Source organism: Neomonachus schauinslandi, chromosome 12 (genome assembly GCF_002201575.2).
Source record: "Neomonachus schauinslandi chromosome 12, ASM220157v2, whole genome shotgun sequence".
Classification (NCBI taxonomy): Eukaryota; Metazoa; Chordata; class Mammalia; order Carnivora; family Phocidae; genus Neomonachus; species Neomonachus schauinslandi.
The window spans coordinates 92508535-92535852 of record NC_058414.1 but is presented as its reverse complement, the minus strand read 5'-3'; the positions used below and the strand labels follow the sequence as shown (position 1 = coordinate 92535852).

Sequence of the window (27318 nt, the reverse complement as noted above, 5' to 3'; positions counted from 1 at the left end):
GTCAGAAAGATTTCCCAGGAATGGAGATACTTAAAGTGAACTTTAAATATTTAAGATGTACAAGCCTTTATAAAAAAAGGTAATTACACTTTATTTACATACAGGAAGACCTAAATAAATGAAGGTACAAATTGTATACTAAGAATGAATTGAAAGACTAAGTATGGTAAAAATGTCAGTTTTTTGCAAATTGATCAGTAGATGTATTGAAATCCAAATGCCTTTAGGTTTTTCTTTGGAGCTCGACAACTTGATTAACAGTTTGTATGGAAGTAAAAAGAGGCGAGAATTGAAGAATTATTGAAGAACAGTAAGATAAGACTTCCTTAATCCATTTTTCCAGTCAACAAATTTGAATGCTTGCTACATGTGAGGCACTGCTGGGCCCTGGTTATTACCTTAGTGAACATGAGACATGACTCTTAACCCAAAGATCCATTTCTAGTGATAGCTAAGATTTTTAATATACCACTTCGTAAAATATCAGATGAGTGCCAGGACTACCAACAGACTTATCACTGTAATTTTATTACCTGATTTTTATATTTAAAATTTTTCCTGATTATGGGGTGCCTGGGTGGCTCAGTCAGTTAAATGTTGGACTCTTGATCTCAGGGTTTGAGTTCAAGCCTCACACTGGGCTCCACACTGGGCATGGAGCCTAGTTAAAAAAAAAAAATTCCCAGTTGTGTATGTTTTTTCTTTATACTCTTTTATTAGTTTTAATTTCTTTTAACAGTAGGAAGCTTAGAAGTAGGCAGGTTTTACTTTAAATAGATCCTTAAGAATGTCAATTGGATTACAGCCTCCAAAGGGAGGGAGGATCTGCTTCTGAATGATGCCTTGAGCAATTATGCGACCTTGGGGAGCAAATGAGGGAGGGTGACTTTGAGGGTCCCACAGGCCTGGGTTTTGAGGCCTAGCCTGTGTGTCAGGTGTCTGAGGAGCCTACAAAAAGAAAAGGGAAGATGAATAACAAAATGACAGGTGAATCGAAATAGATAGAGGTTGCTAATGAATTTTATATGCTTATGTGGAGGTAGGTGGGTGAATACGAGCTGGTGAATTAGTTGGGAAAGGATATACTTGTTCGGAACACTTGCTTACTGTATTAAATGAATTTGAACTCCCTCTTACTGTGCATAAAAATCAATTCCTAGTAGATTGAAGGTTAAATACAAAAAGACCACCTCAGAAGACTTTTAAAAATTTTTTATTTTATTTTTTAAAAAAGATTTATTTATTCCTTAGAGAGACAGGGAGTAGCAGAGGGAGAGGGAGACAAGTAGACTCGCCGCGGAGCAGGGAGCCCAACAGGGAACTTGATCCCAGGACCCCGAGATCATGACCTGAGCTGAAACCAAGAGTCGGATGCTTAACTGACTGATGACTGAGCCACCCAGGTGCCCCTGAAAAGCTTTTTTTTTTTTTTTTTAAGGAGCATACTTTTATAAGCTCAAAGCAGGAAAGGGTTTCTTTCTTTCTTTCTTTTTTTTTTTTTTTAAGATTTTATTTATTTGACAGAGATAGCAAGAGCAGGAACACAAGCAGGGGGAGTGGGAGAGGGAGAAGCAGGCCTCCCGCCCAGCAGGAAGCCCGATGCGGGGCTTGATCCCAGGACCCTGGGATCATGACCTGAGCCGAAGGCAGACACCCAACGAGTGAGCCACCCAGGCGCCCCAGGAAAGGGTTTCTTTTCTTTTTTTTTTAAAGATTTTATTTATTTATTTGAGACAGAGAGAATGAGAGACAGAGAGCATGAGAGGGAGGAGGGTCAGAGGGAGAAGCAGACTCCCTGCCGAGCAGGGAGCCCAATGCGGGACTCGATCCTGGGACTCCAGGATCATGACCTGAGCCGAAGGCAGTCGCTTAACCAACTGAGCCACCCAGGCGCCCCAGGAAAGGGTTTCTTGAGACTGAAAACACCAGGGGCACCTGGGTGGCTCAGTTGGTTGAACATCCGACTCTTGGTTTCAACTCAGGTCATGATCTTGAGGTCCTGGGATTGAGCCCCATGTTGGGCTCCGCACTCAGTGGGGAGTCTGCTATCTCTCCTTCTCCTGCTCCCTACCCCCCTACACACATACACTCTCTCTCTCAGATCTTTAAAAAAACCTGAAAACCATAAAAATTGATAAATTTGACTACATTGAAAATAGAAACTTCTATTTATTAAGACCCCCTTACTAAGAAGCTGAAAAGATCAAGGTACAGAATAGAAGATATTTGTAATATACAGGTATTAATTACCCATGGCTGTGTAATTTATCCCAAAATTTAGCAGCTGAAAACAGTAAACATTTATCTTACAGTTTCTGTGGGTCAGGAATCTGAGAGCAGCTTAGCTGGGTGGTTCTGGCTTATGGTGTCTCAAGAGGCTGAAGTCAAGGTGTCAGTCACCTAGGTCTGTAGTTGTCTCAAGGCTGGACTGAGGGAGAATCTTCTTCTGTGCTTCCTTATGTGGTTGTGGCAGGGGTTTCAGAAGATCCACATCCAAATTCACTCACATGGTCACCTCACAGAGTGGCAGCTGGGTTTTTCTAGAGTGAAAGATCCAAAAGAGAGTGAGAGAGACTTCCCAGCATGGAGGCCACAAATAACTTAATCTTGTTACCTATCACAACATAGAATGAGTGGACAAGTGGTATGAAGTATATACCTAAAGAAGTATGAATCACTAAGACAAAGACATAATACCAAATAGAAAAAAGGGCAAAAAACCGGAGCAGGCATTTGAATAAAAAAAAAAAATTTAAACGACTAATAAGCATATGCAAAGATCATTAATCTCATCAACACTTAGGAAAATAGAAATTAAGACCGTGGGAGACCATTTTATACACATTAAATTGGCAGAAATGAAACATTTGAACAGTATCAAGCATTGGTAAGGATATGGAGCAGTGGGAGCTCTTCCACTGCTGGTGGGAGTATAAATTAGAAGAACCACTTTGGAAAATAATAGGATGTTCTACAACTAGCAACACCACTCCTGGGTATTTAACCTAGACCAGTGGTTGTCAAACTTGAGTGTGCATCAAAATCCCCTGGAGGGATTGTTAAAACAGACTGCTGGGCCCCACCCCCAAAGTTTCTGATTCAGTAGGAATGGGGTGGAGCCTGATAATTCCCAGGTGATGCTGGTGCTACTGGTCCAGGAATCATAGTTTGAGAATCAGCCATTGCCCTAGAGAAAATCTGTGACTATGTGGGCTAGGAGGCATGTAGATACGACTCTTCATAGCAGCATTATTCATTTTAACTCCAAAATACAAAGAAAAAAATTCAAATGTCCATCAGCAGTGGATTATATAGGTAAATCATGGTGTATTCACTCATGGAATAAAAATTTGGTTCATCACTTCTTGGCCTTTTGGCTAAGATCAAGTGTAGTATTTATTCTTATTAGTTTAATAAAAACTTAGTTCAAATAGAGCAGGAAAAAACAGCTCCTTCACCAGTGTGTATGATCCCACAAATATAATATTAGTCAAACATTAGAAGTCACAAAAATTTAAATGCAGCATGCTTCTATTTATAAAAAGTTCAAAGACATGGAATTAACTGTTGTTCAGGAATGCAAATATAGGTACAGAATTATAAGGAAAATCAAGAGAATAATTATCACAAAAGTGAAGAGTAATAGTGATTACCCCAGGAATGGCAGACAGTGGATGAGAAGGGACATGTGGGAAGCTTTTAAGGTACTGGCAGTGCTGTTTCTTAACTTTACAGTCATTCTTTAAACTGTGGATACGTTTTATAAACTCTTCTCTACATAATTATATAATAAAATTTATATTTTAATTTAAATATGTTTTATAGATGAAGAAACTGACACTTCGGAGTTAAGTACTTTGTCCAACATTACAGAGCTAATAAGTGTCAGAGCTGATTTTGATTTTAAAGCTTGTGCTCTAAACTATTATGCTATACCATATATTTTCACAGGGGCCAAAAGAATTAGATATTGTAATTCCCATTTTGTAGATAAAACAGTAGGTTTAGAAAAGTTATGCAACTTGGCTAGGGGTACATTGCTTAAGTGGAAGATCTGGGATTTGGACCCAGGCACTGTGATTACAGAGGACATGCTCTTAACCACCATGCTGTTGGAGCCTCCTCACTTACTGTTGTATCACGTACAGTTACTCTTGTCAGTTTGTTAACCACAATTGACAGCTCATGTTGTTTTCTTTATACTTTTGGCACCTTGACTGGTTTCCTACTGATGGTTTTCAATCTGGATTATTATCTTGAATCAATTTAATACCCTGGGTTGTGCTTGTCCTAGAGAATAAAACCTTTCTTTCTTTCTTTTTTAAGATGTTATTTATTTGAGAGAGAGCAAGCGTGCACGAGCAGAGGGGAGAGGGAGAAGCAGACTCCCCGCCAAGCAGGGAGCTTGATGCGGGACTCGATCCCAGGATTCTGGGATCTTGACCTGAGCCAAAGGCAGACGCTTAACCGACTGAGCTACCCAGGCGCCCGAGAATAAAACATTTCTTTACCAGATTCTTTTTTTTTTTTTTTAAAGATTTTATTTATTTATTTGACAGAGAGAGACACAGCGAGAGAGGAAATACAAGCAGGGGGAATGGGAGAGGGAGAAGCAGACTCCCTGCCGAGCAGGGAGCCCGACGCGGGGCTCGATCCCAGGACCCCGGGATCATGACCTGAGCCGAAGGCAGACGCTTAACGACTGAGCCACCCAGGCGCCCCTCTTTACCAGATTCTTCTGGCTAGGAATTTAAATTAGAATTTTGATAAACTCTACTTATGTCAATGTACTGATATCTCTTTATTAGCTTTCAGTGTTTGAATCTTCAGACTTTAAAATTTTTCATATTATCAGTAAAATTCATTACCCCCACTACATGTTTGTCTTATAAATCAGGTGTGTTCTCTACAAAATAAATTTTTAAAAACTAAGCTAAAAGTGAAAGGAATTTTGATGGTTTTGTTTATCTCTAGCTAATATCTCAGGCCATTACACCCTTATGGCAAGGTTCATCATTAATGATAGTGGATACGAATCTGTATTTTGAATAATGTGGGTAATTTTTTAAAACTGGCTAGTTTCTTGTCAGATCTGATTAGGTCAGGATTTCTCAAACTGGGCACTGTTGACATTTTGGCCTGGATAATTCTTGGCTTGGGGAGATGTCCTTTGCATTATAGGATGTTAAGCAGCATCCCTGGCCTCTCCCTACTAGGTGCCAGTAGTACCCTCCCCTCAATTCTAACAACCATAGTATCTTCAGACACTGCCAAGAGTCAGCCCTGGTTGAGAACTACTGGATCAGATCATTGTTTTAATTCTGTATTGTGGCTGCCAAACAGCTTGTACTAGGAGCACACAACATGTCAGCTTTGCCTTTTTCTCTAGCAGCAGTAGTGTTAGGTTCAGTAGGAGGTTTGAGATTTTTTGGTACGAGTTGCTTTCAAGCCTCATGTCTATTTCATAAGGTTTACTTTAGTTAAAACTAGATAATAACCATACATTTACTTAACTCAGTATTTAAGCTGTAGCGTGTCACAGTAAGACAAATGTGCAAAGAAGAATGAGAACACCACTACCATCAAGCGTTCTGCCGTGTGGAATGGCAAGTCTTCCACATACCTCTTAACTGTATCTGACATATCTATCTATTAACCCTAAGTGAGAGTGGTTCTGTAAATATTAAATATGAAAAATCTGAATTTTTCTTAATTTTCTTGATGAGTACATTACTAAATAATGTCTGCCTACAACCCTAATAAAGAGTCTCCTGTGTCCCCTCATAGGTGTAAACCATGCATTTGGCCATCACATTGTAAATTACTATTCATTTTCCATCATTTCAACTATAGTATTCAAAAGGGGAGAATAGTTTAAGTTCTCTTAATTGACTTACACTTAACCAACTCATCAGGTTAACTGATAGTTCCCGTTTAAAAAAAGTATTTGCTGTCAGATTAAGTATGGGTTATTGTTAAAGGAAGATCCCTGCCCTACATCAAGGTTTGGAGAATGACTGTTCATTTTACAGTTTTAAGTAAAATAAGATGTTTAAGATTCTGTCATTGCTTATGATTCTCTGATTTAACAAATCTGTTCAGTTAACCAACCACCAGACTTTATTACATTGAATAAATGGGTTTCTTTTGTACCCACTTCAGTATTACAATTGTGGTAATTTACTTTGTGAAGTTGGAATTATAGTTTCTCTACTTTTCTGGTCATCTAAACTCATAGCTATATTATATGAAAAGTTTTGAAACTTTCTCTTATGGAATGGCCATTTACTGTCTCAGAACAACCTTAGCTTCCTCCTTGCTACCTTACAGGATTATTGTGAGGATATTAAATCTACCAACAGTAGTTCACACTCTCATTACTTCTTGCCTATAATTGTGGCATGTTTTTAATGGTACTCTTTGCCTCCAGTGCCTCTCTGGCTTGTTAGTTAACCTAAACATTGTTGCCAGAGTAAACATCTAAACTATATGTCTAATCAGATCAAAAGCCATTTATAACAATAAAAACTGCAATTTTTAAAAAAATTGTATGTGCTGGCTTAGATGTGGTCTCTGTAATCAGGAGACATCCATTAAACAAATTATAAAAAAAAAAATACATACACACACACACAAATTCTGAATTGTGATTATGTGCCCAAAGGAAAAAATACCAGGTACTATGGAATTTAACGTGCATCCAGTATAGACTGGGGGAGAGTGATCGGGATAGGCCTCTCTGAGGAAGTGAGATCTAAAGATCTCTTCTATCTGGAAAAGCTGTGCTTGTTTGGAAGGTGCTTGGTAGAATTTTCCAAGAAGAAAAAGTAGCTTGTGTAAAGGCTTTCCTACTGGAAGGTCAGTGTTGTTGAGTTTATTGAGTAAGGGATGGGAAGAATAGTGCCTGATAAGGCAGGAGGTAGGTATTGTGGCATCATTTAGGATCTTGTAATCTGTGCTAAGAAGTTAAGGTTTTATTTTGAGTCACTGGGGAGCCATTAAAAGGTTTAAGCAGGGAAAGTGATGTGATCAGATTTGTGTTTTAGGGATTTCACTCTGACATGGAGAATGAATGAGAGAGGAATGGGAATAGGGCAAAAGAAATGGGGAAACCAGTTAAGATGCCTTTGTAAATAGGGGCGCCTGGATGGCTCAGTTGGTTAAGCGTCCGACTCTTGATTTAGGCTTAGGTCATGATCTTGGGGTCATGGGATTGAGCCCTGAGTCTGGCTCTGCGCTTGATGTGGAGTCTGCTTGTCCCTCTCCCTCTGCTCCCCTCCCCAGCCCACCCCCAGCTTTCTCTCTCTCTCAAATAAATAAATAAAATCCTTTTTTTTTTTTAAAGATGGCTTTATAAGTAGTAGTCCAGGGAGAAAGGATAATAGTTTAGAGTAATGACAGTAAACAAAATAACACACAAAATTATGATCTCATAAAACCATTACAATAGCCTTGTGAAGTATGAGCAGAATAAGATTTGGAATAAACATATCCAAGCTCATCTAGTAAATAGTGGTATAAGGAATTTAAACCATGGATGTTGACCATTTGGCTTTTGTCTCTAAAACAAAAGCCAGGGGTGCTGGGTGGCTTAGTTGTTAAGCGTCTGCCTTCAGCTCAGGTCATGATCTCAGGGTCCTGGGATGGAGCCCCGCATCGGGCTCCCTGCTCTGTGGGAAGCCTGCTTCTCCCTCTCCCACTCCCCCTGCTTGTGTTCCCTCTCTTGCTGTGTCTTTCTCTGTCAAATAAATAAATAAATAAAATCTTAAAAAAAAAAAAAAAGCCAAATTTCATTGAAGATTTTTCAGCTTACCTTTATTACCTTTATCTCCTCCCAAACCATACTATTAGAAGACTTATTAAGAACATAACTTGTACCTAGATGCCACTGATGTTTGTTTACTGTGGCTGGAATACTCTTACACCCACCCACACCCACCTACCTTTAACAAAATTCTAACTATCCTTTAGGATCCAAGTCAAATAGGAAGTCTTCCAAATTTGCTTCCAGACACATATTGTCCATTTACCCTCTTTTAACCACAGTAGTTTCTTTATATTATTTTAGTATGATAATTCAGTAGATATTTTTGTGACGACTGTATGTTGGGCAAAATGTGTAGACATCGTGGACATATTCATGTACAAAAACAGTCACTGTGGAACCTGTAGTCTAGAGATAACATAGACCTTGAACATAATCTGTGCACACAAATGTAATTATAAATTTTTGAAAGGTGCTATGAAGGAATAGTAAAGGATGCTCTGAAGGACTATTTTTTTTTTTTTTTAGGATTTTATTTATTTCTTTGACAGAGAGAGACAGCGAGAGAGGGAACACAAGCAGGGGGGAGTGGGAAAGGGAGAAGCAGGCTTCCCGCTGAGCAGGGAGCCCAATTTGGGGCTCAATCCTAGGACTCTGAGATCATGACCCGAGCTGAAGGCAGACGCTTAACGATTGAGCCACCCAGGCGCCCCTCAAAACTATTTTCATAATACTAAGACACTGTTTGCCTTTTCACTCTCGTTCTCTCATGAGGATCCAGTGATAAAATGTGTGATAGTGCAACAGACTGAATGCAGAAGGTAAGAGAATCCAGATGTCTTCTGTTAACACATTATTAATGATACTATAAAAATTATAAGAAATAGGACTTTCCCTTTTCATTATTTTGTTGTTTTGGAAAATGTAGTTATTTTTTTCATAAAAAATAGATCAGTTGAGTTAATGGGTTTGTGTGTAATTTTTAAATGAATTAAAAGTAAAAATTTCTTGGGGTGCCTGGGTGCTTTAGTCGGTTAAGTGTCTGCATTCGGCTCAGGTCATGATCCCAGGGTCCTGGGATCGAGCCCCTCATCGGGCTCCCTGCTCAGTGGAGAGCCTGCTTCTCCCTCTCCCTCTGCCTGCTGCTCTGCCTACTTGTGCTCTTTCTCTATCTCTCTGTCAAATAAATAAAATCTTTAAAAAATAAAATAAATAAAAATTTCTGGTTATAATTTTTAATATGATAAACATTGAAAGCTATAACCTACATGAATAAAAGCTCTGAAAGTCCTCCATAATTTTTAAGATTATAGAGGGATTCTGAAACCAGGAAGTTTAAGAAGGAGCTCCTGGCTGGCTCGGTGGGTAGAGCATGCAACTTGATCTTGTAGTTGAAGATTCAAGCCCCATGTTGGTTGTAGATGTTACTGAAAAATAAAATCTTGGAAGGAAGAAAGGAAGGCAGACAGGCAGAAAGAAAGGCAGAGAGAGAGGAAGAAAAGAAAGGAAAAGAAAAACGAAAAACTAGGAAGTTTAACAACTTCTATAATAGGGAGCTGACTTAAATTGAGGTCTTCTAGAGAAGTAAAAGATAGCTTATGTCCCTTTTAAACTGTTATCTAAAAAGTAGATTCTGATTATCTCCATGTCTCCAAAGCCTATAATTCTTTGCATATAATGGATATGTTGGTTAAATCCTGTTTTATTGTCAAGGTCTACTGTAGATGGTCATTGAATTTGTGATTTGTTTGAAGCCTTTATTGAAGATACCATCTTTATTTCTTATTACTGTGCAAGATGGATCTGGATTCCAATCCCTCTTGGTGTGAATTTGGGCAAGTTACTTAACCTTAATGAACCTTACCACTCATTTATATAATGGAATACATACTATCTTACTGTGTTGTAATGATTAAATGAGCCAGTGTATATCTATAACCTGACAGGCACAGAACATGCAATAAAATGGCTATCTTTTTATTTTACATACACAACATATTTTGGATTAGTTCTAGTTAGTAGGCAAAGAGGTCTGTGGATAAATCAGTATGTAATTAAGTAATCACCATTCGAATATATGTAATAGTTTATCAGGAAGGGAGAAAGCCAAAATAATCCATTGTGTGGTTATTCATCTTTAGAAAAAGGAACTGAAACAAAATGTGGGCTTAGAATTGTTTAAATAAAAATAACTCCAGTACATTATAAGGATAGGGACAAAGTTTTATGTGTCTGGTGCTCCCAACAGTGCCTCACATTTACTGAGTATTTAAACAATGTTAAATAGCTAGAAATACCTAAAAACATTTTTAGAAGCCTTGAAAAAATGTGTACCATAGTTTAAACGTCAGGTCTTAAAATATCTCATACACGGCTAACTGGAGAAGTAAATAAAGGAACCTGGAGGAAAAACAGAATTGCCTTGGGGGGATAAAATGGTATCATAAGATGTGACTAAACAGGATCTCATAAAATGGTACAGAGGGCATCTTGTGGTGGATTCCAAATGTAGTGGTTAAAATCTTAACTATATTAAAGGTAGCCTCCTTAAGATCACAGTGCAGAATGTTTGCCAAGGATGGCAAGGAAATAGGAAGATCAAGTGACTGCTTTGCTTTGCTTTTCATAGCATAGAGCTATAGGAAAATTATCCTTTATGTGTTCTCTTTTGAAGCAGGTGGTTCAGTTGTGCTTAAAAGAAAGAAAAAAACAGTATGGTGACAGGTGGTAGCTACACTTGTGAACATAGCATAATGTATAAACTTGTCAAATTGCTATGTTGCATACCTGCAACTAATGTAACATTGTGTGTCAACTATACTCAAAAAAATTAAGGAAAAATAATACTGTTATTCCTTATTTGAGATAAAAATCAACAAAGTTGACCAAAGACGCAACACAGAGGTTTGTGTCTAGAACTTGCTTATATTTTAAATAGAAAGGGCTGTAGACATTCTGTTCTTTTTACAGCAAGTAGAATGTTTTACAGGACTTACATGTGTAATTATCTCATTTCTTTCTTGTTTGAATATTTTTATCAATTTAAGGTTTATTTGAGTTTTCATAGATTATTAAGGTGTATTACCTCCACAGCTGTGATCTTTGAACTTGAGATGTCCTTTGTTTTAAGAGCAAACGAAAAGTATGTTGCTATTTACATTTGCTATTTAAGTGGATGCTTCTATTATGCAATCAGTACCAGCAGTTGGTTGTTAATTGAAGATGGTTAAAGTGGAAAGATTTTTAAGGAAATTAAGATATAAATATCATATTTTAATTTAAAACATAAGAAATGTATTGTCCTATGCCTATATTTTGATATAGGGCCAAAGCCTTTTGTTTGATTAAAATGCTCTGAGTGGAGTTCCATGTGTTTTTGCATGTGTCAACCATACTTAAAATGCATTATCCACAATTTCCTGTTTGCTTTTTACTTTAATCATCTGTGAGTTCAGTGAACAAATCATTGGAGATTCTAGGGGAGAGATGATGGTCACTTGGACTAAGGTGATAGCAGGGCAAGTGGTAAGTAATCTGATAAAGGATATATTTCAAACCTGGAGCCAGGAGAATTTTCTCTGGAACTAATTCCCAAATGTATAAATTTCAGAGACAAACTAAAAAAAAGAAACCACGGCTAAGAACCGAATTTCTGTTCTACAAGATCAAGTAAGATCTTTTTTCTTCATATCCAGGATCCAGTCTTCTAGTGAGTTTCATCAGCACTACCTCTGAAATATATCTTGAACCGCTGTACCACTTCTCACTACTTCCATAGCCACCACCTTAGTCTTAGCTACTTTCATCTACCCAGTTACTGCAATAACCTTCTAAATGGTTTTGCCGCCTTACATTCTCTACTCTACATAGCAATGGGAGTGATCATTTAAGATGTAATTTATGTTACTTTGCTTAGAAAACCACACTTAAGGGGAGCCTGGGTGGCTTGGTCAAGTTGGTTAGGCATCTGCCTTCGGCTCAGGTCATGATCCCAGGGTCCTGGGATCCAGTCGAGTCAGCTGCTTCTCCCTCTCTGTCTGCTCTGTCCCCCCGCCCACCCCTCATGCTCTCTCTTAAATAAATAAAATCTTTAAAAAAAAAAAGAAAACCACATTCACTTAAAATGGAATCTAGACTTTTTAACTATGATTTTCAAGGTCTTTATAATCTGGCCCCTGCCAGCCTCTGTCACTTTATCTTCTAAACTAGTGATTCTCAAAATGTGGAGATAGCCAGAGGCCCCCAAGGCTCTTTCCAGGGATCCACAGGGATATAAAAAATACCAAGATGTTATTAATATAAAATATACCAAGATGTTATTTAATTTTTAGTTGGATTTTCATGAGTGTGAAGTGGAGTTTTCAGTTGTTCGTTGATGTGTGGTTATTGCTACAGATTCCTGCAGAAACATATTAGAGTCCAGCTATCTTCTATTAAGCTAGTCATTAAAAAGAATTGTAAAGATGTAAAACAGTGTCATTTGGGGCGCCTGCGTGGTTCAGTCATTAAGCGTCTGCCTTAGGCTCAGGTCATGATCCCGGGGTCCTGGGATCGAGCCCCGCATCGGGCTCCCTGCTTGGCGGGAAGCCTGCTTCTCCCTCTCCCACTACACCTGCTTTTGTGTTCCCTTTCTTGCTGTGTCTCTCTCTGTCAAATAAATAAAATCTTCGGGGGGAGAAAAAAGTGTCATTCTTCTCACTAAATTTTTTTTTGTTTGGGACAATGTACTTAAAAATGTTACATAGTGGATTTCTTATTAAATTAATAGTTTGACAATTTCTCAGTCTTACTTTCTAGTATGGCAACTATCAATAGATATAGCCCACATAACCAAAAGCTTTTAGAGATCCTCAATAATTTTTTTTTTTAAAGATTTTATTTATTTATTTGAGACAGAGAGAATGAGAGAGACAGAGAGCACATGAGAGGGGGGAGGGTCAGAGGGAGAAGCAGGCTCCCCGCCGAGCAGGGAGCCCGATGTGGGACTCGATCCCGGGACTCCAGGATCATGACCTGAGCCGAAGGCAGTCGCTTAACTGACTGAGCCACCCAGGCGCCCGAGATCCTCAATAATTTTTAAGAGTGTAAAGTGATCCCAAGACCAAGAAGTTTGAGAACTGTTGTTTTGTACTATGCATTTTCTTAACACCAGCTACAGTGGCTTTCCTGTTTTTTTGGGATCTCCAAGGCACACTTCTAACCTAGAGCTTTTCTCAGTAGTTGCTATTTTTTTCTCTGCCTGAGGGGTGTTCTCTCAAGCTTCCTCAGGTCATTCTCCTATCTGTTCAAATGTCGTCACCTCTGATAAGACCTTTCTTGACCACAAATTGCTCTTTCTAAAAGAGCCTCTCCTCTATTCTCTCTCCCTTACCTAGATTGAATTTTCTTCAAAGCACTTATCACTGTTGGAAATTGTTATGTTTGTTTTCCCGGTTGTCTGTTCCCCTACCTGAATGTATACTCTGTGCAGGCAGGGGTTTTGTTTACTGCTATGTGGCTAGAGCCTAGAATAGTCTTGGGTACATAAGTGATTAATCAGTATTTGACAATGAAAAAGGAAAAATACACAGAAATGGAATTCATGAGTAAAAATATGAGTGACTTAGAATATATACTCAGGAAATCTAATATATGAATTGAGGGATTTTTAGAATGAAAAAAGCAGAGAAATAAAAAACAATAGAAGACTGTATCTCTGTGCTGAAGAAAGAATAACAAGCAAAAGTTACATTTCCTGATGAGATTCCTGAATATCAGGGATACAGATGATCAGAAGCTTGTAGACAGAAGAGAAGGGAAAGATAAGTCAATATTGGCATTTCTCTCTATGGAGAGAAAAAAGTGCATTTAAGAATCCCATACCCATGGGGCGCCTGGGTGGCTCAGTCAGTTATTAAGCGGCTGCCTTCAGCTCGGGTCGTGATCCTGGGGTCCTGGGATCGAGTCCCGCATCGGGCTCCTGCTCGGCGGAGAGCCTGCTTCTTCCTCTCCCTCTGCCTACCACTCTGCTTACTTATGCTCTTTCTCTGTCAAATAAATAAATAAAATCTTAAAAAAAAAAAAAAAAGAATCCCATACCTAGCCAAGATATTTTCAGACATGAAAGGAACCAATATAGATATATATCCCATGTACACTATCTGTACACTAAGGAGATGTAATTAAATAAACTGGAAATCATCTGTAGAAAACTGATCCCATATACTGTAACATTAACTTTTTAGAGATTTAAGAAACATTCTTTTAATTCTAAATACGTGGTTCTGAAAGTGAGGTGCCCACAACCAGCAGCATCAGCATTACCTGGAACCCTATTAAAAAATGCAGGCTCTATTGAAGACTGACTGAATCAGAAACTCTGGACATCAGGCTCTATAATCTATATTTTAACATGCTGTTTTAGTGATTCTGTGCATGGTAAACTTTGAGGACCATTGTTAATTCTAGATCCAACTTAAATAATAAACACAAGCATTTTGGTAATTCTGTATGTTCTATTCTAAGGTTTTGACATATATTAATTTAGTCCCTTCCCTAACTACCTTATGAAGTAGGTACTTTCATCATTCCCATTCTGTAGTTGAGGAGACAAATTAGGAAATTGCCCAAGAATTCACAACTGGTTAGTGGTGAAATAAGATTTAATCCAAAGTATTAGGACCACAAAGCCCATGCTCTTAGCCACTAGGAAGTTCTAGTGCTTTTCTCAATTTGGAGGATGGAGCAGAACTAAGCAAGTTAGGAAATCCAAGAAGTATAAAGGAAAAAATTGACACACTTGAATATATAAAAATTCAGGATTTTTGTTAGATAATAGTGTGCACATAAAAGGAAAAGATGTGATAGACAATGGAAAAAACTGACACTTGGGTGTCTGCATGGCTCAGTCGGTTAAGCGTCTGCCTTCAGCTCAGGTCATATCAGGGTCCTGGGATTGAGTCTCAAATCAGGCTCCCTGCTCAGCGAGGAGTCTGCTTCTCCCTCTGCTCTTCCCCCATGCTCATGATCTCTCTCTCTCCCCCAATCTCACTCTCTCTCTCAAAGAGATAAAATCTGTAAAAAACAAACAAAAAAACCCTGACATTTAACAAAGGATTAACAGCCCTAATATACAGAGAGCTCTCACAAATTAATAAGAAAATGACACTGCATTAAGAGTGGACAAAAGATATAAACCTATAATTCATAGAACAACACGTGCAGATTCATAATGTCTAAGTAGATAATCTCATTAGTAGAGAAGGACGTTGGTTTGTTTTTTTTTTTTTTAAGATTTTATTTATTTGACAGCACAAGCAGGGGGAGCAGCAGGCAGAGGGAGAGGGAGAAGCAGGCTCCCCGTGGAGCAGGGACCCCGATTTGGGGCTTGATCCCAGGACCCTGGGATCATGACTTGAGCTGAAGGCAGACACTTAACCAACTGAGCTGCCCAGGTGCCCCAGGAAGTTAGTATTAACAGCAAGATTATGTTTTGTCCATTGGTATAGTAGCAAAAAATAAATAAAAAATAATAATAACATCACTTCTTAGCTGGACTATAGGAAAATCAGCAACCTATCAGCACCTGTTTGGGCATGATGAGACTGAGTTGCTGATAGGATTGAGATACAGGTACTGACTAAGGATTGAGAATTTCTAGGGACGCTCAATGGTTGGCTCAGTTGGTTATGCATCCAACTGTTGATCTCAGCTCAGGTCTTCATCTCAGGGTGGGGAGTTCAAGCCCCGCATGCTGGGTATGAAGCCTACTTTAAAAAAAAATTAATGAAAAAGAAAGGATTGATAATTTTTAAAGCCTTTGCAAAAGTATATGTTAATGTTTATTACAAATTTTAAAATTTGTGTGTTTGTGTCCATCTTTTAATTGCCCTTTAGGGAATCTATCCCGCAAAAATAAAAAGTCCTGGTAGGGGGCCTGGGTGGCTCTGCGTTAAGCGTCTGCCTTCCGCCCAGGTCATGATCCAAGGTTTCTGGGATCGAGCCCCGCATCAGGCTCCCTGCTCCACGGGGAGCCTGCTTCTCCCTCTCCCACTCCCCCTGCTTGTGTTCCCTCTCTCACTGTGTCTCTCTCTGTCGAATAAATAAATAAAATTAAAAATAAAATAAAAGCCCTGGTAAATGTGTGATTGTTTAACTATTGTGTGCTGCTGCATTGTTGAGCAAAATGTTCCAATAACCAGAATGTGTATGTCTTAATATATGGTTGAGTAAACTTGAACACAAAATTACCAGAACCATGATAGTTGCCAAGTAATAATATATCAAGTGTAATCCTGGTTTTGTTTTTAAAAAGAACATAAAGGCAGAGAGAAAAATATGGAAGAAAATGACTCAAAATGTTGACATTGAGTACTTCAGATTCATAGAATTGGGGAAAGGTGGAAGGGAAAATTACACACTGATTATTTTTTAATGTCCTTATTTGACTTTTGTGGAACAAGGGGTGTGTGTGTGTGTGTGTATGTTAAGTCTGTGGATGAAATGGTGCTGGATTGGTTTAGTATCAGTATTTTGCTTGCAAAATATAAAAACTTTCAAGTTTAGAATGGTAGATGTAGAATGATGGGTGTATCCTTAGAAATGTCAAAACGTCTTCATTTGGAGCTATTTTTGTGTGTGTGATCCATAGTTAGCTGGCTTATTTCTAAAATATGTGTAAGATTGGGGCGCCTGGGTGGCTCAGTCGTTAAGCGTCTGCCTTCGGCTCAGGTCATGATCCCAGAGTCCTGGGATCGAGCCCCGCATCAGGCTCCCTGCTCCGCGGGAAGCCTGCTTCTCCCTCTCCCATTCCCCCTGCTTGTGTTCCCTCTCTCGCTGTGTCTCTCTCTGTCAAATAAATAAATAAAATCTTTAAAAAAAAATAAAATATGTGTAAGATCACTTGGTGATGGACATTGGGGAGGGTATGTGTTGTAATGAGCACTGGGTATTTTTTTTTTTAAGATTTTTATTTATTTACTTGACAGAGACACAGCAAGAGAGGGAACACAAGCAGGGGGAGTGGGAGAGGGAAGAGCAGGCCCCCCGCTGAGCAGTGAGCCCAATGTGGGGCTCAATCCCAGGACCCCAGGGATCATGACCCGAGCCAAAGGCAGACGCTTAACAACTGAGCCACCCAGGTGCACGGAGCACTGGGTATTATGTAAGACTGATGAATCACAGACCTGTACCCCTGACAAATAATACATTATATGTTAATTAATTGGATTTAAATAAAATTTCACAGAACTGTGCACCCCCAAAAATATGCGTAAGATCATAAAATACACGAGTGTGTATTAGTATTGAAAATCTCCTTAAATGTTAAAGTAGGATGACATAAACTGGATCCACCAAAAATAACCACAAAACATTCTAGAAGAATCAGATTTATCTGATATGTGAATATCTCTTTAGAAATATTACTATCTTATAATCTTATTTAAATAAGTAAATTTCAGTAGTTAAACATTTTATCTTTAACCTTTTTATTTGAATATAGTTTTAATCATAAAAACTTAGTTCTAATTAGATAAATTTTTTACCTGATCAATACTTGGTCTTGATATGCAAAAAAACAAAAAAACTTTTTGGGGGTGCCTGGGTGGCTCAGTCGTTAAGAGTCTGCCTTCGGCTTAGGTCACGATCCCAGGGTCCTGTGATCGAGCCCCGCATCGGGCTCCCTGCTCTGCGGGAAGCCTGCTTCTCCCTCTCCCACTCCCCCTGCTTGTGTTCCCTCTCTCACTGTGTCTCTCTCTGTCAAATAAATAAATAAAATCTTAAAAAACCTGTTAATGGAGTGACTACACTGATTCATTATGGCTTTAAATTTATATATAATTTCAAAAATTTGTAACTAGTTTTTATTGAAAATTGCCAAAAAGTTTTAAAAAGTACAAAAGCATATACAATGAAGGGTAACTTTTTTTTTTAATTATTATTCTTTTTCTTTTTTTAAAGATTTTATTTATTTGTCAGGGAGAGGGGGAGAGAGAGCGAGCGAGCACAAGCAGGAGGGGAGTGGCAGGCAGAGGGAGAAGCAGGCTCCCCGCCAAGCAAGGAGCTCGATGCGGGACACGATCCCAGGACCCTGAGATCATGACCTGAGCCAAAAGCAGATGCTTAACGACTGAGCCACCCAGGCGACCCAAGGAAGGGTAACTTTAACTTCCATTCTGACAGAGCTCTAGTCTTACTTCTCATATGTATCCACTGTCAGTTTTTGTGTATTATTCCTGAGTTTGTTCATAGAAGCCCGCTGTTGGTGGACTTTAGAATGACTGATTAAAAGTCATTTTTATGGGCTCCTGGGTGGCTCAGTTGGTTAAGCGACTGCCTTCGGCTCAGGTCACGATCCTGGAGTCCCAGGATCGAGTCCCGCATCGGGCTCCCTGCTCAGCAGGGAGTCTGCCTCTCCCTCTGACCCTCCCCCTTCTCATGTGCTCTCTCTCTCAAATAAATAAATAAAATCTTAAAAAAAAAAAGTCATTTTTATGACTTTTTATCAGTCATTTTAAAGTGTGTGATAGTAGAGTTTAAGGTAATTTGCTCACAGAGTTGTCATGTTGATGACACTGTCTTCCATTTTATTTCTCTTTAGCTATATTTAATGTCCATTATGTAAATTGGGACTGGCAATAATCAAAAATAAGAAGAGTGAATCTGGCCATTTGAGCTGTTTGGTTCTTTTGCTGTCGACTTTTAAAATTGTATAAATTTTTGCTGTATTGATTATGTAAATTGTATTGGCTATAGTCTTTATATTGGAAAAAAATAAAGAACGTTTAATCAGTACCCAGAATATTTTTCATCTGGGGAACCTTTTGAATTTAACTTTTAATATATTTTTTAAATATTTTATTTATTTGACAAGAGAGTATAAGCAGGGGGAGCAGCAGAGGGAGAGGGAGAAGGAGGCTCCCCACTGAGCAGGGACCCCAACCTGGAGCTCAGTCGCAGGACCCTGGGATCATGACCCAAGCTGAAGGCAGACGCTTAACCAACTGAGCTACCCAGGCACCCCGAATTTAACTTTAAATAATAACTAAATAGTAGAAAAAGCAAAAATTCCACTTGCCTTTCAGTAATTTGAATTATTAGGGAAATTGACGCTTGTCCTCTTTTGTGAGGTAGTAACAGAAAATTGTTGGACATTTTTCAGGCCACTAATGTTGTGCCATCTCAATCTATTCATTCATCTGTTGATTCTCTGTCTCTCTTTTCTGTGTTATTGTGTATATGTGTGATAGGAAGTATCTGAATACAGGTATTTTATTAACTCCATTAGTTAAAAGGGGGATTTAAGTCTGAGTTTGAGTGCAAAACTGCCTGAGTGTGTGTGTCAGTTGTTTACTAAAGTTAGGGAACTCCAGCCACTTGGCATCTCCAGACCGTGGAGGAAGATAAAATGGCACCTGTTATCCTTCATCCCTTTAAGGAAAGGGATATAAAACCTTAGGCCCTGGTATTTCTATTGGATACACGTTTTACAACCTTTTAGTTTCTTTACAGGCTAGTTACTACCTAGGGTTTCCAAGTTTTCTTGAGTTGATTTTGGCAACTTAGATTTTCATGTAAATGCCTATTTCAACTAAATTTTCAGTTATTGGAGTTATTTGTAATACTGTCCTCCATATCGTTCATCTTTATCTGTGTGTTTTTTTTACCTTTTTGATTCTTTATTTCCTTGTTGAAATTTTCAGGGGATTGATCAATATTAATTTCTTCAAAGAATTAATCCTTAATTTAACTTAATGTACTTAATTTTTTTAAAGGTTATTTATTTATTTATTTGAGAGAGAGTGAGAGCATGTGCACGCACACAAGTCGGGGGAGGGCATAGGGAGAGAATCCCCAAACAGACTCCCCACTGATTACAGAGCCCAATCTGGGGCTTGATCTCGTGACCCATGAAATCATGACCTGAGCCGAAACCAAGAGTTGGACACTCAACCAACTGAGACACCCAAGCGCCCATTAATGCACTTACTCATTTGCTCCTTCATTAATTTTGGCTATTAAAATTTATTTTCTTTTTACTCGAGGTTTTTTGTTATAATTATTGTTCTATCTTACATCAAACAATGTATTTTCAGATCTGTTTTTTCCTCTGATAAGTGCATTTGAATCTATTGATTTTCTCTTTTAAGTATTGTTTTGGCTGCATTGATACGTAGTGTTTTATTGTCAATGGTTTCTGAATATTGTACTTTCATTTGTGGATTTTTTTCTTTAATTCGGGATTTATTTGGAAGTTGAATTTTTAAAAAGCTTCCCAGTGGCTGGATTCATAGTTTATTGATTGATTGATTTTTACTTTTTAGCTATTTTATTCTTAGTTTACAGTTTGGCTATCTTAAGTTAGAAAAGAAGGGTTATAAATAAATATATTTTGGCACTGCTGAGATTTCCTAAATGTTCTGATAGTTTTATAAATACTGATCCTTAGCTTTCTCCCCTCCCCCATTCTAAGATTAATTTGAAATATAATTCACATATCATAAAATTTGTCCTTTTAAAGTGTACAAGTCAGTAGATTTTAGTTTACTCAGAGTTGTGTAACCATCACCACTAATTCTGAAAAATGATTATTACTCCAAAAAGAAACCCTATTCCCATTAGCTGTCACTTCCCATTCTCTCTCTTCCTCCATCCCCTGACATCCACCAATCTTTCTGTCTGTAGATTTGCCTATTCTAGATATTTCATATAAAAGGAATCATACAATATGTCTTCTTTAATGTCTGTCTTCATTTACTTAATATTTTCAAAGTTCATCTATATTGTCGCATGGTCAGTCCTTCATTCCTTTTTTTGCAAATTGAGGTGAAATTCACATAAAATAAGTACTTTAAAGTGAAAAATTCAGTGGCATTTAGTACATTCACAGTGTTGTGCAACCACCACTTCTGTCTAGTTCAGAATACATTCATCACTTTAAAAATAAAACCCTGTACCACTAAGTAATCTCCCTCCATTTTTCTCTCCCCTAACCCCTTACAATCACCAATTTGCTTTCTGTTACTATGGATTTATCTATTCTTAAATTTTATACAAATGGAATAATAAAACATAACAACCTTTAGTGTCTGTTGTCTTTCACATTGTCCATGTATACCACAGTCTGTTTATCCATTCATCCATTGATGGGTGTTTGGGGTTACTTGTAACTTTTGACTATTGTGAATAGTGCTGCTATGAATATTGGTGTACAAGTATTTGGGTACCTGTTTTCAGTTCTTTTGGGTATATACCTGGGAGTGGAATTGCTGGGTCATCTGGTAATTCTGTGTTGTTTTTTATTGTTTTGAGGAACCAGCAAACTTGGTACAGCAGCTGCATCATTTTCCATTCTCACCAGCAATGCGTGAGGGTTCTAGTTTCTTCATATTCTCCCCAGCACTTGTTATTTTCTCTGTGTGTGTGTGTGTGTGTGTTCAAATAATAGCCATCCTAGTAAGTGGGAGATAACACATTGTGATTTTGATTTGCATTTCCCTAATGACTAATGATTTTAAGCATCTTTTTATGTGCTTATGGGCTTTTTTCTATATCTTTGAAGACATGTCTGTTAGAGTTCTTTCCCCATTTTTTAATTGGGTAGTCTTTGTTGTTGAGTTGTAACAGTTCTTTATATCTTCTGGGTACCAGACCTTTATCAGATACAGGATTTGCAAACATTTTCTTCCCTTTTATAGGTGGTCTTTTTACTTTCTTGATAATGTCCTTTGCACAGATGTTTTTGACTTTGTTGAAATCCAGTTTTTTTCCTTTGTTTGTACTTTTGGTGTCATAACGAATAATCCATTGTCGAATCCAAAGTCATTAAGATTTACTTTGTTTTCTTCTGAGTTTATAGTTTTAGCTCTTATGTTTAGGTCATTTTTACATTTTAAGTTAATTTGTATATATGGTGTGAGATGGGAGGAATTTACAGTATAAATTTCTACTGAGGACTGGTTTTGCTGTATCCCATAAGTTTTGATACATTGTGTTTTCATTTTCATTTCTCTGAAAGTATTTTCTTTTTTTTAATTTATTTTTATTTTTATTTATTTATTTATTTATTTATTTATTTATTTATTTATTTTTTATTCTTATGTTAATCCCCATACATTACATCATTAGTTTTAGATGAAGTGTTCCATGATTCATTGTTTGTGCATAACACCCAGTGCTCCATGCAGAATGTGCCCTCCTCAATACCCACCACCAGGCTAACCCATCCTCCCACCCCCCTCCCCTCTAGAACCCTGTTTGTTTTTCAGAGTCCATCGTCTCTCATGGTTCGTCTCCCCCTCCGATTTCCCCCCCCCTTCATTCTTCCCCTCCCGCTACCTTCTTTTTTTTTCTCTTAACATATATTGCATTATTTGTTTCAGAGGTACAGATCTGAGATTCAACAGTCTTGCACAATTCACAGTGCTTACCAGAGCACATACCCTCCCCAGTGTCTATCACCCAGTCACTCCATCCCTCCCACCCCACCCCCCACTCCAGCAACCCTCAGTTTGTCTGAAAGTATTTTCTAATATCCCTTGTGATTTCTTCTTTGACTTTGCATCTATATTCAAAAGGGATATTGGTGTGTGGTTTTCTTTTTTTGTATGGTCTTTCACGATGGTATAAGGGCAATGCTGGCTCCATAAAGTGAGTTGGCAAGTGTTCCCTCCTATTCTGTTTTTGGAGGACATTGTGTAGAATTAGTCTAATTTCTTATTTCTTTAAACATTTTGTAGAACTTGTCACTGAAATCATTTGGATCTAGAGATTTCTTTTAAAGAAGGTTTTTAAAATAATCTGTTTCCTTGATGGTTTTAGGAAATTGAGATGACCTCTTCCACATTGTAGGAGATTGTGTGTGTGTGTGTGTGTGTGTGTGTGTGTGGTTTTTGAGGAATTGGTTCATTTCTTCTGTTTTTGAATTTATGTACATTTTGAGTTTTTCATAATATTCTCTTATTATCAACCTCTAAATGTCTTTGAGGGTCTGTAGTTTATTCTTCTTTCATTATTAATGTTCGTAATTTGTGTCTTCTCTTTTTACTTTTTCTTTCTCACTAGAGATTTATAAATTTTATTGATGCTTCCAAAGAACTAGCTTTGGTTTGTTAAAAAAACAAGATTCAACTGAGTAATTTTTAAAGATTTGATTAGCTTTATTCAACAATTCATGAATTGGGCAGCATCACATCTAAGAGATAGAAAGGAGCTACAAAGAGCTCTGCAAGAGGGAAGACTTTTATAGGCAGAAGGAGGTAGGACAAGGAAGTTATTCTAGCAAAGAGCTGATTTCTTTCAAGCAAGGTCACCATTCTTTTGTGGGGTGGTCTATCGGGCAAATTACTGACTAGGTATTCCAGGCTGACTGGTTAAGGTTACATTTGTGGGGGAGACCGAAACTGCATCTATATCAGGTATTAAGTCTTGGATGGTGATGTGGGCTTAGCACAAGTGACTCCACTTTGAGCCGGTTGTCTTTTTTATTTTTTTAATTAATTTGAGAGAGAGAGAGCAAGAGAGGACAAGCAGGGGGGAGCAGCAGGGGGAGTGGCAGAGGAGAGGGAGAAGCAGGCTATCATGACCCTAGCCGAAGGCAGATGTTAACTGACTTGAGCCACGCAGGTGCCCCCTATTGTTTTTTTAACAGTTTAATTTTTTAAATGTATTTTCCCCTCTGTTTACAATTCAATTGATTTCTCCTCTTTATTATCTGTCCTACTTTCTTTGGGTTTATTTTGCTTTTTCTCTAGTTTCTTAAGATGAATTTGAGACCATTTTTCTTTTCTGATACAATGATATAAATTTAATGGCATAAAGTCCCCTTTAAGTACTACTTTAGCTGCATTCTACAAATTCAATATGTTGTATTTTCATTTTTACTTATTTTTATAATTGCTGGATTATTTGCTAGTGTATTAATGATTTTTGCATCTTTGCCTATGAAGGATAATGGCCTGTGGTTTGGGGGCTTCCTTTTTGACCCAAGGATTATTAAGAAGTGAGTTTTAGGGGCGCCTGGGTGGCTCAGGCGTTAAGCATCTGCCTTTGGCTCAGGTCATGATCTCAGGGTCCTGGATTGAGCCCCACATTGGGCTCGCTGCTCAGTGGGAAGCCTCCTTCTCCCTTTCCCACTCCCCCTGCTTGTGTTCCCTCTCTCGCTGTGTCTCTCTGTCAAATAAATAAATAAAGTCTTTAAAAAAAAAAATGAGTTGTTTCATTTCCAAGTGTTTGGAGGTTTTTCAGTTATCTTTGTTTCTAGTTTAATTCTTTTATGGTCAGAGAACATAGTTTGTGTTCTTTTAAACTTGTCAAGGTTTGTTTTATGATTTAGGATATGATCTATCTTTGTGAATGTTCTATGTGCATTTTACAAGAATTTGTATCCTGTTTTAAGTAGAGTGTTATGTAAATACAATTTGATCCAGTGGATTGAAGGTGTTCATTTCTTCTACATCCTCCTAGTCTTTCTGCTAGTTCTGTTACTGAAAGAGGAGTGTTGAAGTCATCGAGTATAATTGTGAATTTGTTTTCATGTTTTGTGAGTTTCTATTACATGTTTTTTAAAGCTCTGTTAGTAGGTGCACAGTAGAATACTTGTGTCTTCTTAGTGAATTGACCCTTTCATCATTGTGTAATGTCACTTTTTCTCCCTCTTTTTTTCCTTGAAGTCTACTTTATCTGATATTAACGTAGTAAGTAAAGCTTTTTTTTAAATTAGTTTGCATGATAGATATTTTCCCATCCTTTTATGCTATCCATGTCATTATATTTAAAGTGAGTTTTTTGTAGACACCATATAGTTGGGTATTTTTTCATCTCTTCTGACAATCTTTATCTCTTAATTTGTATCTATAGACCATTTACATTTAATGTAATTATTGATATGTTTGGATTTAGATTTACCAGTTTAGTAATTTGTTTTATGTTAGTTTTCTCTATTTTTCATTATTCTCTTTCTCCTTTCCTGCCTTCTTTTGGGTTATTTGTACATTGTTTAGTATTCCACTTTAAAATTCCTTAGTGTGGAAATCTTGTGTCTGTATATAGTTTCTTTAGTGATTGCTCATGAGATTATAATATACATACTAAAGTCTTCACTATCTGCTTAGAATAAATGTTTTATCTCCTTAAGTGTATTATTGGAAATGTTATCACTATATAGGTGTCTTTGTCTTCCTGCCCCCCTTTTGTTATTGTTGACTTGGATGTTACATTTCTCTTCATACAAAGCCCCACTAGGCAATGTTATACATTTTCTTTTCAACTATTATACATATTTAAAGAATGTAAGAGGAGGGGATTAATGTATTTACCATTTCTGTTAGTAATTCTTATAAAGCAGGTCTGTTGACAACAAATTCTCTTAGTTTTCATTTATCTGAAAATATCTTTGTTTTACTTAATTGTTGTAAGATGTTTTCACTGGATAGAGAATTCTAAGTTGTCAGTTCTTTCAGCCCTTTAAAATGTCCTACTTTCTTTTTGTCTTCATAGTTTCTTATGAGAAATCTGTAGTCATCTGAAATGTTGTTCCCTTATAGTTTGTGGGTAATTTTTATCTATCTGCTTGCAAGATAATTTGTCTTTAGTTTTCAACATTTAATGATGTATATGCGTTTATTTCTGTGTATTTATCCATTTTGGGATTCAGTGACCTTTCTGAATCTTTAGTTTTACGTGTTTTGTCAAATTTGGGAAGATTTCAACAGTTATTTCTTCAAAAAATTTTTAAGATTTATTTATTTATTTTAGAGAGACAGCATGCAAGAGAGTGGAGGGAGGGGCAGAGGAAGAGGGAGAGGGAGAGAGAGAATCTCAGGCAGACTCCCTGCTGAGCACAGAGCCTGACGTGGGGCTCAGTCTCATGACCCATGAGATCATGACGTGAGCCGAAATCACGAGTTGGATGCTTGATTGACTGAGCCCCCCAGGCACCCCTCTAATATTTTTTAATGTTCACTTTCCTCTCCTTTTGGAGTTCAGTGATACAACTTAGATCTTATTGTTGACCCATAGAACCCTGAAGTTCTATTTTTTTTTTTTAAATTTCAATTCCTCCCCTGCTGTTAAAATTGGATAATTTCTATTGATCTGTCTTCATGTTAACTGACTCTTCTATCTTCATTCTGCTATGGAGTACATCCATTGAGTTTTAAAATTTGTATTATTTAAATTTTCAGTTGCAAAGTTTCTGTCCTTCTGTCTTCACTGTGCTGAGACTCTAGTTTTTCATTGGTTTCAAGAGTATTTTTTAAAAAGATTTTAATTTGTGAATAATCTCTACGCCCAACGTGGGGCTCAAACTTACAATCCTGAGATCATGAGTCACATGCTCTAGTGACTGAGGCAGCCAGGTGCCCCAAAAGTATTTTTGATCCCTTACTGAAGCATATTTATTATAGCTGTTTTAAAGTTTTTGTCAGATACCTTGAACATCTGGGTCATCTTGGAGTTAGTATCATTTGGTTGTCTTTTTCCATGCGAGTTGGGGATTTTCCTGGTTCTTTGTATTTTGAGTAATTTTGAATTGTTTCCTGGACATTTTGAATATTATGTTAAGAGAATCTGACTAGGAAATGACAGTCATACCGTTCACACTGAGGCATAGAAATACTCTTTGTAGTTTTCTTTTTTTATTTTCTGTTTTCTTTTGTTCAGGAAAGCAAAAATTTAGAGCAGGCTAGTTGGAATATAGGCTAAAGCCTTTTTTTCTAGTTACCTGAGTCAGAAGGATGAACTCATTAGAGATTTGGAAGTAAAGAGAGCTACCTGTAAGGATTTATGATGTTAAGATTTCCTGGAACCTTGGATCTGTGCAAATTCTTCAGGTAGGGCCTTATAGTTTTAAGAAAAGTTAAGAAGTTTCAGAAATAAACTAAAATTAATAACATTAATGAGACCGTACAGAACGCTTTTTTCTTTAAAGTTTTACCATATTTTAAAATATAGTTTTGAATAGTATTTTTGAAATCTGTTTTTGTTTTAAATTTTTTTTTTAAAGATTTTATTTATTTATTTGAGAGAGAGAGAGAGAATGAGAGAGAGACCACATGAGAGGGGGGAGGGTCAGAGGGAGAAGCAGACCCCCTGCTGAGCAGGGAGCCCGATGTGGGACTCGATCCCGGGACTCCAGGATCATGACCTGAGCCGAAGGCAGTCGCTTAACCAACTGAGCCACCCAGGCACCCTGTTTTAAATTTTCTTAAAAGTTAAAATAAGGATGTACATCTCCGTATTATACCTCAGGGAGAAGAGCATATTGTTTTTTTAGTATATGTGCTGCTGAAGTGAGCACAAGGCATATTGTTTTCTGGTTATCACAATAGATTTCTTTAGGTATGGAGAGGAAAGAATTATTACCTTTTAAAAAGATTTATTTAGGGGCGCCTGGGTGGCTCGGATGGCTGACCGTCTGCCTTCGGCTCAGGTCATGATCCCAGGGTCCTGGGATCGAGCCCCACATCGGGCTTCTGGCTCAGCGGGGAGCCTGCTTCTCCCTCTGCCTCTCTCCCTGCTCATGCTCTCTCTCTCTCTCTCTCTCTCTCTCTCTCTCTCTCTCTCTCTCTCTCTCT

The 27318-nt window shown here is 37.7% G+C and overlaps 1 protein-coding gene and 1 pseudogene across 7 annotated transcripts in view; both read left to right on the top strand.

Moving 5' to 3' along the window:
* BRAF (B-Raf proto-oncogene, serine/threonine kinase) overlaps positions 1 to 27318 on the top strand; it is a 178717-nt gene that overhangs the window by 33840 nt on the left and 117559 nt on the right. The window lies entirely within an intron of this gene.
* LOC123326451 lies at positions 3358 to 3476 on the top strand (annotated as a pseudogene).